Source organism: Pan paniscus, chromosome 17 (genome assembly GCF_029289425.2).
Source record: "Pan paniscus chromosome 17, NHGRI_mPanPan1-v2.0_pri, whole genome shotgun sequence".
Lineage (NCBI taxonomy): Eukaryota > Metazoa > Chordata > Mammalia > Primates > Hominidae > Pan > Pan paniscus.
In genome coordinates this window covers 1,627,501-1,641,756 of record NC_073266.2, presented here as the reverse complement: position 1 = coordinate 1,641,756, position 14,256 = coordinate 1,627,501, and the positions used below count along the sequence as shown (strand labels likewise).

Here is a 14,256-nt window from a genome sequence, read left to right as displayed (position 1 = left end):
CTCTCTCTCTCTGTGTGTGTGGGGGGGGGTGTGGGGGGGTGTGTGTGTCTGCCTTCTGTCTTACTCTTTCTCTGCCTGTCTGTCTGCCTGTCTGTTTGTCTCTCTCTCTCTGCCTGTCTCTCTCCCTTCCTGTCTCTGTTTCTCTCTCTTTCTGTTTCTCTCTGTCTCTGACCATCTGTGTCTTTCTCCGTCTGTCTCTTTATCTGTCTCTCTCTCTCTCTTTTTCTGTCTTTCCCTCTTTGTGTATCGTTGTCTCTCTCTGTCTGTCTCTGTCTCTGTCTCTCTGTCTCTGTCTCTCTGTCTCTCTGTCTCTCTCTCTCTCTGTCTGTCTGTCTGTCTCGGTCTCTGGCTCTGGCTCTCGCTATCTCCCGCCCTCTCTTTTTTTTGCAAAATAAGCTCAAGTACATCTAATCTAATCCCTCACCAAGGCCCGAATTCTTAACTTCTGACATCCCAGATTTGATCTCCCTACAGAATGCTGTACAGAACTGGCGAGTTGATTTCTGGACTTGGATACCTCATAGAAACTACATAGGAATAAAGATCCAATCCTAAAATCTGGTGTGGCTTCTCCCTCGACTGTCTCGAAAAATCGTACCTCTGTTCCCCTAGGATGCCGGAAGAGTTTTCTCAATGTGCATCTGCCCGTGTCCTAAGTGATCTGTGACCGAGCCCTGTCCGTTCTGTCTCCAATATGTATGTGCAAACACTTCTCTCCATTTCCACAACTACCCACGGCCCCTTGTGGAACCACTGGCTCTTCGAAAAAAATCCCAGAAGTGGTTTTGGCTTTTTGGCTAGGAGGCCTAAGCCTGCTGAGAACTTTCCTGCCCAGGATCCTGTGTGAACAAAAGTGCCTCTGCTGGGAGCTGGGATCGTCGGGACCATGCTTGCTAGCGCTGGATGAGTCTCTGGAAGGACGCACGGGACTCCGCAAAGCTGACCTGTCCCACCGAGGTCAAATGGATACCTCTGCATTGGCCCGAGGCCTCCAAAGTACATCACCGTCACCAACCGTCACCGTCAGCATCCTTGTGAGCCTGCCCAAGACCCCGCCTCCGGGGAGACTCTTGGGAGCCCGGCCTTCATCGGCTAAAGTCCAAAGGGATGGTGACTTCCACCCACAAGGTCCCCACTGAACGGCGAAGATGTGGAGCGTAGGTCAGAGAGGGGACCAGGAGGGGAGACGTCCTGACCGGCGATGAGTTCCCTAGGCTCTGGCCACCCCACCCACGCCCCACGTCCCACGTCCCGGGCACCCGCGGGACACCGCCGCTTGATCCCCTCCTCTGTCCACAGCCGGCCCCACCCCACCACGCAACCCACGCACACACGCTGGAGGTTCCAAAAGCACACGGTGTGAATAGAGCCTGACGGAGCGAGAGCCCATTTCACGAGGTGGGAGGGGTGGGGGTGGGGTGGGTTGGGGGTTGTGGGGTCTGTGGAGAGCCCGATTCTCCCTCTTGGGTGGCTACAGGCTAGAAATGAATATCGCTTCTTGGGCGGAGGGGCTTCCTTAGGCCATCACCGCTTGCGGGACTACCTCTCAAACCCTCCCTTGAGGCCACAAAATAGATTCCACCCCACCCATCGACGTTTCCCCCCGGGTGCTGGATGTATCCTGTCAAGAGACCTGAGCCTGACACCATCGAATTAAACACCTTTACTGGCTTGGTGGGTTTGTTTGTTTCTGAGATGGAGTCTTGCTCTGTCCCCCAGGCTGGAGTGCAGCGGCGTGATCTCAGCTCACTGGAACCTCTGCCTCCTGGGTTCAAGTGATTCTCCTGTCTCAGCGCCACCATGGCCGGCTCATTTTTTTTTTTTTTTTTTTTTTTTTTTTTTTTTTTTTTTTTTTTTTTTAGTAGACACGGGGTTTCACCCTCTTTCATTGGTTTTCACTGGAGATTCCAGATTCGAGCCACACCTCATTCTGTGCCACAGAGAGACTTCTTCTTCTTCTTCTTCTTTTTTTTTTTTTAAGTGCAACGCAACGTGTCTGCCTTATTTGAGTGGCTTCCTATATCATTATAATTGTGTTATAGATGAAGAAAAGGTATTAAACACTGTGCTAATGATAGCGAAAGTGAAGACAAAAGAAAGGCTATCCATTTTGTGGTTAGAATAAAGTTGCTCAGTATTTAGAGCTACCTAAATACGTCAGCATTTACACTCTTCCTAGTCAAAGCTGGCCGATCTGAATAATCCTCCTTTAAACACAATTTTTGATAGGGTTAAGATTTTTTTAAGAATGCGACTCCTGCAAAAGAGCTGAACAGACAATACACATTTAAAAACATCACAACACAAGGATCAACCAGACTTGGGAAAAAAATCGAAAACGACACAAGTCTTATGAAGAACTGAGTTCTTAAAATAGGACGGAGAACATAGCCATCGGAAGAGAAGGCAGTATTGGCAAGTTGATTGTTGCGTTGGTCAGCAGTAGCTGGCACTATCTTTTTGGCCATCTTTCGGGCCATGTAACTACTACAGCAAAATGAGATATGATCCATTAAACAACATATTCGCAAATCAAAAAATGTTTCCGTAATATAATGCTTCAGATTTAGAAGCAAATCAAATGATAGAACTCCACTGCTGTAATAAGTCACCCCAAAGACCACCGTATCTGACAGAATAACTACCACAGGGTTATGACTTCAGAATTATACTTTCTCTTGATATTTACTTATGTATGTATTTATTTTTTTTAATGTATTTCTCTTGAGACGGCGTCTCGCTCTGTCGCCCAGGCTGGAGTGCAATGGTGTGATCTCGGCTCACTGCAACCGCCACCTCTCCGGGTTCAAGCGATTCTCCTGCCTCAGCCTCCCGAGTAGCTGGGACTACAGGTGCCCACCACCACGCCCAGCTAATCTTCATACTTTTAATAGAGACGGGGTTTCACCGTGTTGGCCCGGATGGTCTCGATCTCTTGACCTCGTGACCCGCCCGCCTCGGCCTCCCAAAGTGCTGGGATGACAGGCGTGAGCCACGGCGCCCGGCCTTCTCTTGACGTTTAAACTATGAAGTCAGTCCAGAAAAATGCAATAAATGTCAACGGTGAGTATGCTGTTGAGGCAGAGGTAGGACCACACTTTTTCATGTCTGATTCAGTTGATCACAATAGGACCTAGGTAGTAATTTCCTATGTGCCCACTTATACACGAGTACAAAAGAGTAAAACAGAGAGACCGCTACATTAAAGGGCACGTGAAGTTCTTCATAGTAACTCCGTAAACTGGAACACTGTCAAAAAGCAGCAGCTCGTGAGTTGTTTCCATCTATTTTTCTATTCTCCAATAAGTGAACTATGCTATTCCTTTCCAATCTCCCAAGCGCTCCTTGTCCCCATCACCACTTCGGTGCTCGAAGAAAAAGTCACAAATCCAGTCACACAACTAAAGAAACACATACACGAACCAAAGACAACTACAGCGTCTGCAAAAGTTTGCTAGAAGACTGAAACTGTTGAGTATAAGGATCTGGTATTCTATGATCATGAGTTCATTTCAGAGTTTGTTCAAGACATACGTTTCATAAGGAAACATCTTAGTTAGAAGTTATTCAGCACTATGTACCATCCCTAAGTATTTTTAACCAAATTCGTGACAATAAAGAGCTATCTAACCAGAAAAACTAGCGAGTACCGGCGCCATCCATAGGGCTTTGTCTTTACACTTCATTACCACTTACCATGCCTTACAATGTCTGGGATTGACCCTGATAGCATTTCGAAAACAAGCTGATGCTTTGTCCAGTTCTTCAGTGAAGACAAGCTCACGCCCTAATGCACTATAGGCATAAGCATCATTTGGATCCACTTCGAGAGTTCTCTGGAAGAATTGAATCGCAATATCGTGTTCCCGTTGCAGACCGAAACAGTTCCCTGCAGCACACCAGGCCTCTGGCTGGCGAAGTTTTATCCCTGTCTGTGAAGTCTTTGGACAGAACTGAAAGAGCAACATCTTTCGGAGGATGCCAAAGTGTTGTAGAGTAGATCTCCATGCCTTCGACTCTGTAATTCTCAATCCTTCTAACCTCTGAGAATTTTCTTTCAGCTTGCGTGGACTCTGAAAGTTTAAAATAGGCCCTTCCAATTTGGCACAGTACCCAACCGGTATTGCGGTGGTGAGAAGCTAGATGGCTCAAGATACTGACAGCTTCTTTGCCGTGGTGAGAACACAAAGCTAAATAACCTTCCCCCCTTTCACGAGGAAGGCTCATCAAGCCTTCCGCTGCTGCTTTTTGTAGATTAAAAGCCTGAATCTGAGGCGCGATTGCGGCTATTTTCCCTTCTGGAGTGACGGAAGAGTCCAATGTTGTCACTTCCATGGCTATCACTTATGTTCGGTGGAGTTATTCCTCCTTTATTAGCTTTACTTTTTGTTTTTCTGTTTGGGATTTTAGGTGGAAACTTCCCTTTTAATTTTCTCCTATTCTCCTCGGTTGTGGAGCTGTCACTAGTCAAGAGTCGTGAATTTCTTCGAGGCGGTGCGTTTGGGGGAGATGCCATAGTGGGGCTCAATACCTGAGGTGTTGCCCTTGTCGGCGCACCAGAACTTTGTGTTTTTGCAAGAATTGGGGTTACCTTTCGGCTCTTTCCCCTCTGCGAGAAGACAGACTGTGTTCCGGTTTGGCCGATTCCGGCAACAGACTTTTTTGAAGGGGCTCCGGTGGATGGCACGTCAATGACAGAAGGTGTCTAATACCAGTGCAGTTTTGTCCATAGGATCCGTCTCCGGGACTTGGGGCTTCTAATGGCAAAATGCCAACACTTGGGGCTCATGGACTAACTAACTGCTGCTGGTCCTCCTAATACACTTCGACCAGTTTTTGGTTTATGTTGAACCTGTTTAGATCATATGGAAGTTCCTGTTCCCAGTGGGACAGTATCAGGTGAAAGGACGGCTGAATCGATAGAAGACACTGGGGAGTCTGTATTCAAGGAGTACTTTGAATTGGAAGATTCTCAATTCAATCCGTTTAATTCAACGGTGTCCTGGGGTGTTTCCGTAAGAACGGTCTCAGGCTGTCTGTGACATAAGCTAGGACGAGGTCCCAGTGTTTTGGCACAACACTTGGACAGGCAGTTGCTAAAGCTCTCTAGAGATGTGAATCAAAATGTTTGGTCGGGATCTGGCTTTTCCCCCCTATTTCACATCATGATTCAAAGGGACACCAGAGGAAAGGATTTCAACGAAGGCTCTTTTGGTCACATTCTGACCCTTTGGTAAGCCGATCTGTCTTGCAATATACATGTCCCAACGATGGAAGGGGAAAGCGAGCTGAATCAGCAAACTCAGGAACAATAATATCATCATGGCTTCTCTGCTTAGGAAACACTCCACCCGATAAGATTTGATCCCCTTCTGCAAGCTTGCTGAGATCAACACAACATTTCGCAAGCAGGTATTTGCATTGCGGTGTAGTACCACTGTGTCCTTTCAAGAGTCTATATGTTTTATAGGCCTTTCCTGAGCGGTAAGAAGAGGTTGCCAGTAAAAACAAGGCTTCTTCTGAGTGTACTTCTGCATAGAGGCGTTCTGCGAGGAAAACCGCATCTCGGTAGGCATAGTGGCTTAGTGCTTGCCATATAGCAGCCTGGACGGGTCCCTGCAGCACCGCCATCCTCGAGGCTCAGGCCCACTTTCTGCAGTGCCTCAGGCACCGCCCCCCCCCCACCCCCCCCCCCACCCCCATAGCGGCTCCGGCCCGGCCAGCCCCGGCTCATTTAAAGTCACCAGCGACCGTTACCGACCGTTACCGTGGGATGGGGGAGTCCGAGCCAGAATGACTTCTTTATCCTGCCGACTCTGGAAAGCCCGGCCCCTTGTGATCCATTGCAAACCGAGAGTCACCTCGTGTTTAGAACACGGATCCACTCCCAAGTTCAGTGGGGGGATGTGAGGGATGTGGCAGGTAGGACGAAGGACTCTCTTCCTTCTGATTCGGTCTGCACAGTGGGGCCTAGGGCTGGAGCTCTCTCTGTGCGGACCGCTGACTCCCTCTACCTTGGGTTCCATCGGCCCCACCCTGGAACGCGGGCCTTGGCAGATTCTGGCCCTTCCTGGCCCTTCAGTCGCTGTCAGAAACCCCATCTCGTGCTCGGATGCCCCGAGTGACTGTGGCTCGCACCTCTCCGGAAACATTGGAAATCTCTCCTCTACGCGCGGCCACCTGAAACCACAGGAGCTCGGGACACACGTGCTTTCGGGAGAGAATGCTGAGAGTCTCTTGCCGACTCTCTCTTGACTTGAGTTCTTCGTGGGTGCGTGGTTAAGACGCAGTGAGACCAGATGTATTAACTCAGGCCGGGTGCTGGTGGCTCGCGCCTGTAACCCCAGCACTTTGGGAGGCCGAGGCCGTAGGATCCCTCGAGGAATCGCCTAACCCTGGGGAGGTTGAGGCTGCAGTGAGTGAGCCATAATTGTGTCACTGCGCTCCAGTCTGGGCGAAAGACAGAATGAGGCCCTGCCACAGGCAGGCAGGCAGGCAGGCAGGCAGGCAGGCAGGCAGGCAGGCAGGCAGGCGGGCGGGCGGGCAGGCAGGCAGGCAGAAAGACAACAGCTGTATTATGTTCTTGTCAGGGTAGGAAGCAAAAATAACAGAATACAGCCCTTATTTTTTTTTTCCCCTTCGGACGGAGTTTCACTCTTGGTGCCCACGCTGGAGTGCAGTGGCACCATCTCGGCTCACCGCAACCTCCACCTCTCGCGTTCAAACGATTCTCCTGCCTCAGCCTCCTGAGTAGCTGGGATTACAGGCAGGGGCCACCACACCCGGCTGATTTTGTATTGTTAGTAGAGACGGCATTTCTCCATGTGGGTCAGGCTGGTCTCGAACTGGCGACCCCAGTGGATCTGCCCGCCTCGGCCTCCCAAAGTGCTGGGGTGACAGGCGTGAGCCATCGTCACCGGCCGGCTACGTTTTTTTTTTTTTTTTTTTTTTTTTTAATTATTTTACTTTTTTTTAGTTTTCAATTTTAATCTATTTATTTACTTATTTACATTTATTTATTTATTTATGTATTTACTTATTTATTTATTTTCGAGACAGACTCTCGCTCTGTTGCCCAGACTGGAGTGCAGCGGCGCGATTTCGGCTCACTGCAAGCTCTGCCTCCCGGGTTCACGCCATTCTCCTGCCTCAGCCTCCCAAGTAGCCGGGACTACAGGCGCCCACCACTGTGCCTGGCTGACTTTTTGTATTTTGAGTAGAGATGGGGTTTCACTGTGGTAGCCAGGATGGTCTCGATCTCCTGACCCTGTGATCCGTCCACCTCGGCCTCCCAAAGTGCTGGGATGACAGGCGTGAGCCACCGCCCCCGGCCTATTTATCTATTTATTAACTTTGAGTCCAGGTTATGAAACCAGTTAGTTTTTGTAATTTTTTTTTTTTTTTTTTTTTTTTTTGAGACGAGGTTTCACCGTGTTGCCAAGGCTTGGGCCGAGGGATCCACCGGCCCTCGGCCTCCCAAAAGTGCGGGGATGACAGGCGCGAGCCTACGGCGCCCGGACCCCCCCTTCCCCCCTCCCCCGCTTGTCTTCCCGACAGACAGTTTCACGGCAGAGCGTTTGGCTGGCGTGCTTAAATTCATTCTAAATAGAAATTTGGGACGTCAGCTTCTGGCCTCACGGACTCTGAGCTGAGGAGTCCCCTGGTCTGTCTATCACAGGACCGTACACGTAAGGAGGAGAAAAATCGTAACGTTCAAAGTCAGTCATTTTGTGATACAGAAATGCACAGATTCACCCAAAACACAGAAACCAGTCTTTTAGAAATGGCCTTAGTCCTGCTGTCCGTGCCAGTGATTCTTTTCAGTTTGGACCTTGACTGAGAGAATTCCCAGTCGGTCTCTCGTCTCTGGACGGAAGTTCCAGATGATCCGATGGGTGGGGGACTTAGGCTGCGTCCCCCCAGGAGCCCTGGTCGATTAGTTGTGGGGATCGCTTTGGAGGGCGCGGTGACCCACTGTGCTGTGGGAGCCTCCATCCTTCCCCCCACCCCGTCCCCAGGGGATCCCAATTCATTCCGGGCTGACACTCTCACTGGCAGACGTCGGGCATCACCTAGCGGTCACTGTGACTCTGAAAACAGAGGCCTCACAGAGGAAGGGAGCACCAGGCCGCCTGCGCACAGCCTGGGGCAACTGTGTCTTCTCCACCGCCCCCGCCCCCACCTCCATGTTCCTCCCTCCTTTGTTGCCTAGGAAACCGCCACTTTGACGACTGGGTCTGATTGACCTTTGATCAGGCAAAAACGAACAAACAAATACATAAATAAAATAACACAAAAGTAACTAACTAAATAAAATAAGTCAATACAATCCATTGCAATGCAATAAAATACCATACGATACGATCGGATAGGATAGGATAGGATACGATACGATACGATACGATACGATACAATACAATACAATACAATACAATACAATACAATACAATAGGCCAGGCGCGGTGGCTCATGCCTGTCATCCCATCACTTTGGGAGGCCGAGGTGGACGCATCACCTGAAGTCGGGAGTTGGAGACAAGCCCGACCAACATGGAGAAATCCCGTCTCAATTGAAAATACAAAACTAGCCGGGCGCGGTGGCACATGCCTATAATCCCAGCTGCTAGGAAGGCTGAGGCAGGAGAATCGCTTGAACCTGGGAAGCGGAGGGTGCGGTGAGCCGAGATTGCGCCATCGCACTCCAGTCTGAGCAAAAAGAGCGAAACTCCGTCTCAAAAATAAATAAATAAATACATACATACATAAATACATAAATTAAAATAAATAAATACAATACAATAAAATAAATGGGCCCTGCGCGGTGGCTCAAGCCTGTCACCCCCTCACTTTGGGAGGCCAAGGCCGGTGGATCAAGAGGCGGTCAGACCAACAGGGCCAGTATGGTGAAACCCCGTCTCTACTCACAATACACAAAATTAGCCGGGCGCCGTGCTGTGCTGTACTGTCTGTAATCCCAGCTACTCGGGAGGCCGAGCTGAGGCAGGAGAATCGCTTGAACCTGGGAGGTGGAGGTTGCAGTGAGCCGAGATCGTGCCACTGCACCCCAGCCTGGGCGACAGAGCGAGACTCCGTCTCAAAAAAATGAAAATGAAAATGAAATGCAACAAAATAATTAAAAAGTGAGTTTCCGGGGAAAAAGAAAGAACAGCAACAACAACAACAACAACAACAACAACAACAACAACAAAAAACAACCCCACCGTGACATACACGTACGTACGCCTCTCGCCTTTCGAGGCATCAAACACGTTAGGAATTATGCGTGATTTCTTTTTTTTAACTTAATTTTATTTTATTATCATGATTTATGTTTCGAGACGGAGTCTCGGAGGCCCGCCCTCCCTCCGTCCCATTCCCTGGTTGCCCAGACAACCTCAGGAGACAGACCCTGGCTGGGCCAGATTGTTCTTCTCCTCGGTCGATGGTTTCCTTGTCTTTCTTCGTGTCTTTAACCCGCGTGGACTCTTCCGCTCGGGTTTGACAGATGGCAGCTCCACTTTAGGCCTTGTTGTTGTTGGGGACTTTCCCGATTCTCCCCAGATGTAGGGAAAGCAGGTAGATTTGCCTTGCCTGGCCTTGCCTGGCCTTGCCTTTTCTTTCTTTCTTTCTTTCTTTCTTTCTTTCTTTCTTTCTTTCTTTCTTTCTTTCTTTCTTTCCTTCTTTCCTTCATTACTTTCTTTTTTTCTTCTTCTTCTTCCTTTTTTTTTTTTTTTTTTTTTGAGACAGAGTTTCACTCTTGTTGCCCAGGCTAGAGGGCAATGGCGCGATCTCGGCTCACCGCACCCTCCGCCTCCCAGGTTCAAGCGATTCTCCTGCCTCAGCCTCCTGATTAGCTGGGATTACAGGCATGGGCCACCGTGCCTGGCTGATGTTTGTACTTTTAGTAGAGACGGTGTTTTTCCATGTTGGTCAGGCTGGTCTCCAACTCCCAACCTCAGGTGGTCCGCCTGCCTTGGCCTCCCAAAGTGCTGGGATGACAGGCGTGAGCCACAGTGCCCAGCCTCTCTCTCTCTCTCTCTCTCTCTCTCGCTCGCTCGCTCGCTCGCTTGCTTGCTTTCGTGCTTTCTTGCTTTCTTGTTTTCTTTCTTTCTTTTGTTTCTTTCTTGCTTGCTTTCTTGCTTGCTTGTTTTCTTGCTTTCTTGCTTTCCTTTCTTTTTCTTTCTTGCTTTCTTGCTTGCTTGCTTTCGTGCTGTCTTGTTTTCTTGCTTGCTTGCGTGCTTGCTTGCTTTCGTGCTTTCTTGCTTTCTTGTTTTCTTGCTTTCTTTCTTTCTTTTGTTTCTTTCTTGCTTGTTTTTCTTTCTTGCTTGCTTTCTTGCCTTCTTTTCTTTCTTGCTTGCTTTCTTGCTTTCTTTTCTTTTTCTTTCTTTCTTTCTTGCTTTCTTGTTTTCTTGCTTTCTTGCTTGCTTTCGTGCTTTCTTGTTTTCTCGCTTTCTGTCTTTTGCTTCTTTCTCTCTTGCTCTCTCGCTTGCTTGCTTGCTTGCTTTCGTGCTTTCTTGTTTTCTTGCTTTCTTTCTTTCTTTTGTTTCTTTCTTGCTTGCTTTCTTGCTTTCTTGTTTTCTTGCTTTCTTGCTTTCTTTCCTGCTTTCTTTCTTGCTTTGTTTTCTTTCTAGCTTTCTTTTCTTTCTTGCTTGCTTTCTTGCTTTCTTTTCTTTTTCTTTCTTTCTTTCTTGCTTTCTTTTTTCTTGCTTTCTTGCTTTCTTTTCTCTTTCTTTCTTTCTTTCCTGCTTTTTTGCTTTCTTGCTTGCTTTCTCGCTTGCTTGCTTTCTGTCTGTCTGTCTTTCTTTCTTTCTTTCTTTCTTTCTTTCTTTCTTTCTGTTTCGTCCTTTTGAGACAGAGTTTCACTCTTGTTTCCACGGCTAGAGTGCAATGGCGCGATCTTGGCTCACCGCACCTTCCGCCTCCCGGGTTCGAGGGCTTCTCCTGCCTCAGCCTCCTGATGAGCGGGGATTACAGGGAGGCACCCCCACGCCTGGCTTGGCTGATGTTTGTGTTTTTAGTAGGCACACCGTGTCTCTCCGTGTTGGTCAGGCTGGTCTCCGACTCCCGACCTCATGTGATGCGCCCACCTCGGCCTCTCGAAGTGCTGGGATGACGGGCGTGAGCCACCGTGCCCGGCCTGTTGACTCATTTCGTTTTTTTTTTTTATTTCTTTCGTTTCCGTGTATTTACTGACATTTATTAATGTAAACATTTTTGTACATTTATATGTAAACGACAATGCGTATATCTTTGCATTTACTACTCTCGCGTCTCGTAAACACGTACCGATTGCATAGAAACATACTTCTACATAATAGACGTAGGTGTTTCTGCTATACGAATACATACACATCGCTCTATAGAGAAGCGATCGTCCACAAATACGTTTACGCTTACGTACGAAAAGTGTTGTATTTATGTTAATAAATGAACAAGTGTACGTAGTTATCTCTGTTTTCTTTCTTCCGCTCCTTTACGTTTTTCTTCCTTCCTTTCTTCCTTTCCCTCCTTCTTTAGGTTTTTCTTCCTCTCTTCCTTTCCTTCTTTCTCTCTTTCTGATCTTTTCTCCTTCGTGCTTTATTTCTCTTTCGTTCCCTGTCTCTCCTTCTTTTTTCTTTCCTCCCTGTTTCTTTTTCCCTTCTTTCCTTCGTTTCTTTCCTCATTCTTTCTCTCTTTTTCATGTTTCTTTCCTTTCCGTCTGTCTTGTAAAAATGGAGTGTTTCAAAAGTTTTCTCTGTGTATCTACGTTTTTTAAATTGTCTCTCTTTTCTCCATTTTCTTCCTCCCTCCCTCCCTCCCTGCTCCCTTCCCTCCCTCCTTCCCTTTCACCATCTGTCTCTTTTCCCCATTCCCCGCCGCTCCCCCCCCCCCCGTCTGTCTCTGCGTGGATTCCGGAAGAGCCCATGCATTTTGCCTCTCCGTGTGTCTGCAGCGACCCGCGACCGAGTCCTTGTGTGTTCTTTCTCCCTCCCTCCCTCCCTCCCTCCCTGCTTCCGAGATGCATCTCCGAACACCCACGCGCCGTGGGTTGTCTTCTGACTCTGTCGCGGTCGAGGCAGAGACGCGTTTTGGGCCCCGTGTGTGTGGGGTTGGGGCAGAGGGGCTGCGTTTTCGGCCTCGGGAAGAGCTTCTCGGCTCACGGTTTCGCTTTTGCGGTCCACGGGCCGCCCTGCCATCCGGATCTGTCTCGCTGACGTTCGCGGCGGTCGTCGGGCTCCATCTGGCGGCCGCTTTTAGATCGCGCTCTCGGCTTCCGGAGCTGCGGTGGCAGCTGCCGAGGGAGGGGACCGTCCCCGCTGTGAGCTGTGCAGAGCTCCGGAAAGCCCGCGGTCGTCAGCCCGGCTGGCCCGGTGGCGCCAGAGCTGTGGCGCGTCGCTTGTGAGTCAGAGCTCTGGCGTGCAGGTTTATGTGGGGGGGAGGCTGTCGCTGCGCTTCTGGGCCCGAGCCGGGCGTGGGGCTGCCCGGGCCGGTCGACCAGCGCGCCGCGGCTCCCGAGGCCCGAGCCGCGACCCGCGGGGACCCGCCGCGCGTGGCGCGGGAGGCTGGGGACGCCCTTCCCGGCCCGGTCGCGGGTCCGTCCGCGCTCATCCTGGCCGTCTGAGGCGGCGGCCGAATTCGTTTCCGAGTCCCCGTGGGGAGCCGGGGACCGTCCTGCCCCCGTCCCCCGGGTGCCGGGGAGCGGTCCCCGGGCCGGGCCGCGGTCCCTCTGCCGCGATCCTTTCTGGCGAGTCCCCGTGCGGAGTCGGAGAGCGCTCCCTGAGCGCGCGTGCGGCCCGAGAGGTCGCGCCTGGCCGGCCTTCGGTCCCTCGTGTGTCCCGGTCGTAGGAGGGGCCGGCCGAGAATGCTTCCGGCTCCCGCTCTGGGGACACGGGCCGGCCCCCTGCGTGTGGCACGGGCGGCCGGGAGGGCGTCCCTGGCCCGGCGCTGCTCCCGCGTGTGTCCTGGGGTTGACCAGAGGGCCCCGGGCGCTCCGTGTGTGGCTGCGATGGTGGCGTTTTTGGGGACAGGTGTCCGTGTCGCGCGTTTCCTGGGCCGGCGGCGTGGTCGGTGACACGACCTCCCGGCCCCGGGGGAGGTATATCTTTCACTCCGAGTCTGCATCTTGGGCCACCGGGTTATTGCTGACACGCTGTCCTCTGGCGACCTGTCGCTGGAGAGGTTGGGACTCCGGGTGCGTGCGGGGCTCTGGCCTACCGGTGACCCGGCTAGCCGGCCGTGCTCCTGCTTGAGCCGCCCGCTGGGGCCCGCGGGCCTGCTGTCCTCCGCGCGCCCGGGCGTGTCCCGACTCCCGGTGCCGGCCCGGGTCCGGGTCTCTGACCCACCTGGGGGCGGCGGGGAAGGCGGCGAGGGCCACCCTGCCCCCGTGCGCTCTCCGCTGCGGGCGCCCGGGGCGGCCGCGACAACCCCACCCCGCTGGCTCCGTGCCGTGCGTGTCAGGCGTTCTCGTCTCCGCTGGGTTGTCCGCCGCCCCTTCCCCGGAGCAGGGCGTCGGCCGGCCGGCCGGCCGACCTCCGCTCCCGGGGGGCTCTTTCGTGATCGATGTGGTGACGTCGTGCTCTCCCGGGCCGGGTCCGAGCCGCGACGGGCGAGGGGCGGACGTTCGTGACGAACGGGACCGTTCTTCTCGCTCCGCCCCGCGGGGTCCCCTCGTCTCTCCTCTCCCCGCCTGCGGGCGGCGCGTGTGGGGGAGGCGTGTGGGGTGCGGAGCCCGGCCTGACCTCGCCGTCCCGCCCGCCGCCTTCTGCGTCGCGGGGCGGGTCGGCGGGGCCCTCTGACGCGGCAGGCACCCCTCGCTGTCGCCTCCAGTGGTTGTGGACTTGCGGGCGGCCCCCCTCCGCGGCGGTGGGGGGTGCCGTCCCGCCGGCCCGTCGTGCTGCCCTCTCGGGGGGGCGTGCGCGAGCGTCGGCTCCGCTTGGGCCTCTGCGGTGCTCCTGGAGCGCTCCGGGTTGTCCCTCAGGTGCCCGAGGCCGAGCGGTGGTGTGTCGTCCCCGCCCCCAGCGCCCCCTCCTCCGGTCGCCGCCGCGGTGTCCGCGCGTGGGTCCTGAGGGAGCTCGTCGGTGTGGGGTTCGAGGCGGTCGAGTGAGACGAGACGCGCCCCTCCCACGCGGGGAAGGGCGTCCGCCTGGTCCGGCGAGCGCACGTCCCGTGCTCCCCTCTGGCGGGTGCGCGCGGGCCGTGTGAGCGATCGCGGTGGGTTCGGGCCGGTGGCGCGTGCGCCGGCCGGCCGCCGAGGGGCTGCCGTTCTGCCTCCGACCGG

At 52.7% G+C, this 14,256-nt stretch overlaps 1 pseudogene; it reads right to left on the bottom strand.

Annotated features, from left to right (window-relative positions):
• Window positions 1–1,959: 1,959 nt before the first annotated feature.
• LOC134729203 (cell division cycle protein 27 homolog) lies at window positions 1,960–5,631 on the bottom strand (annotated as a pseudogene).
• Window positions 5,632–14,256: the final 8,625 nt, after the last annotated feature.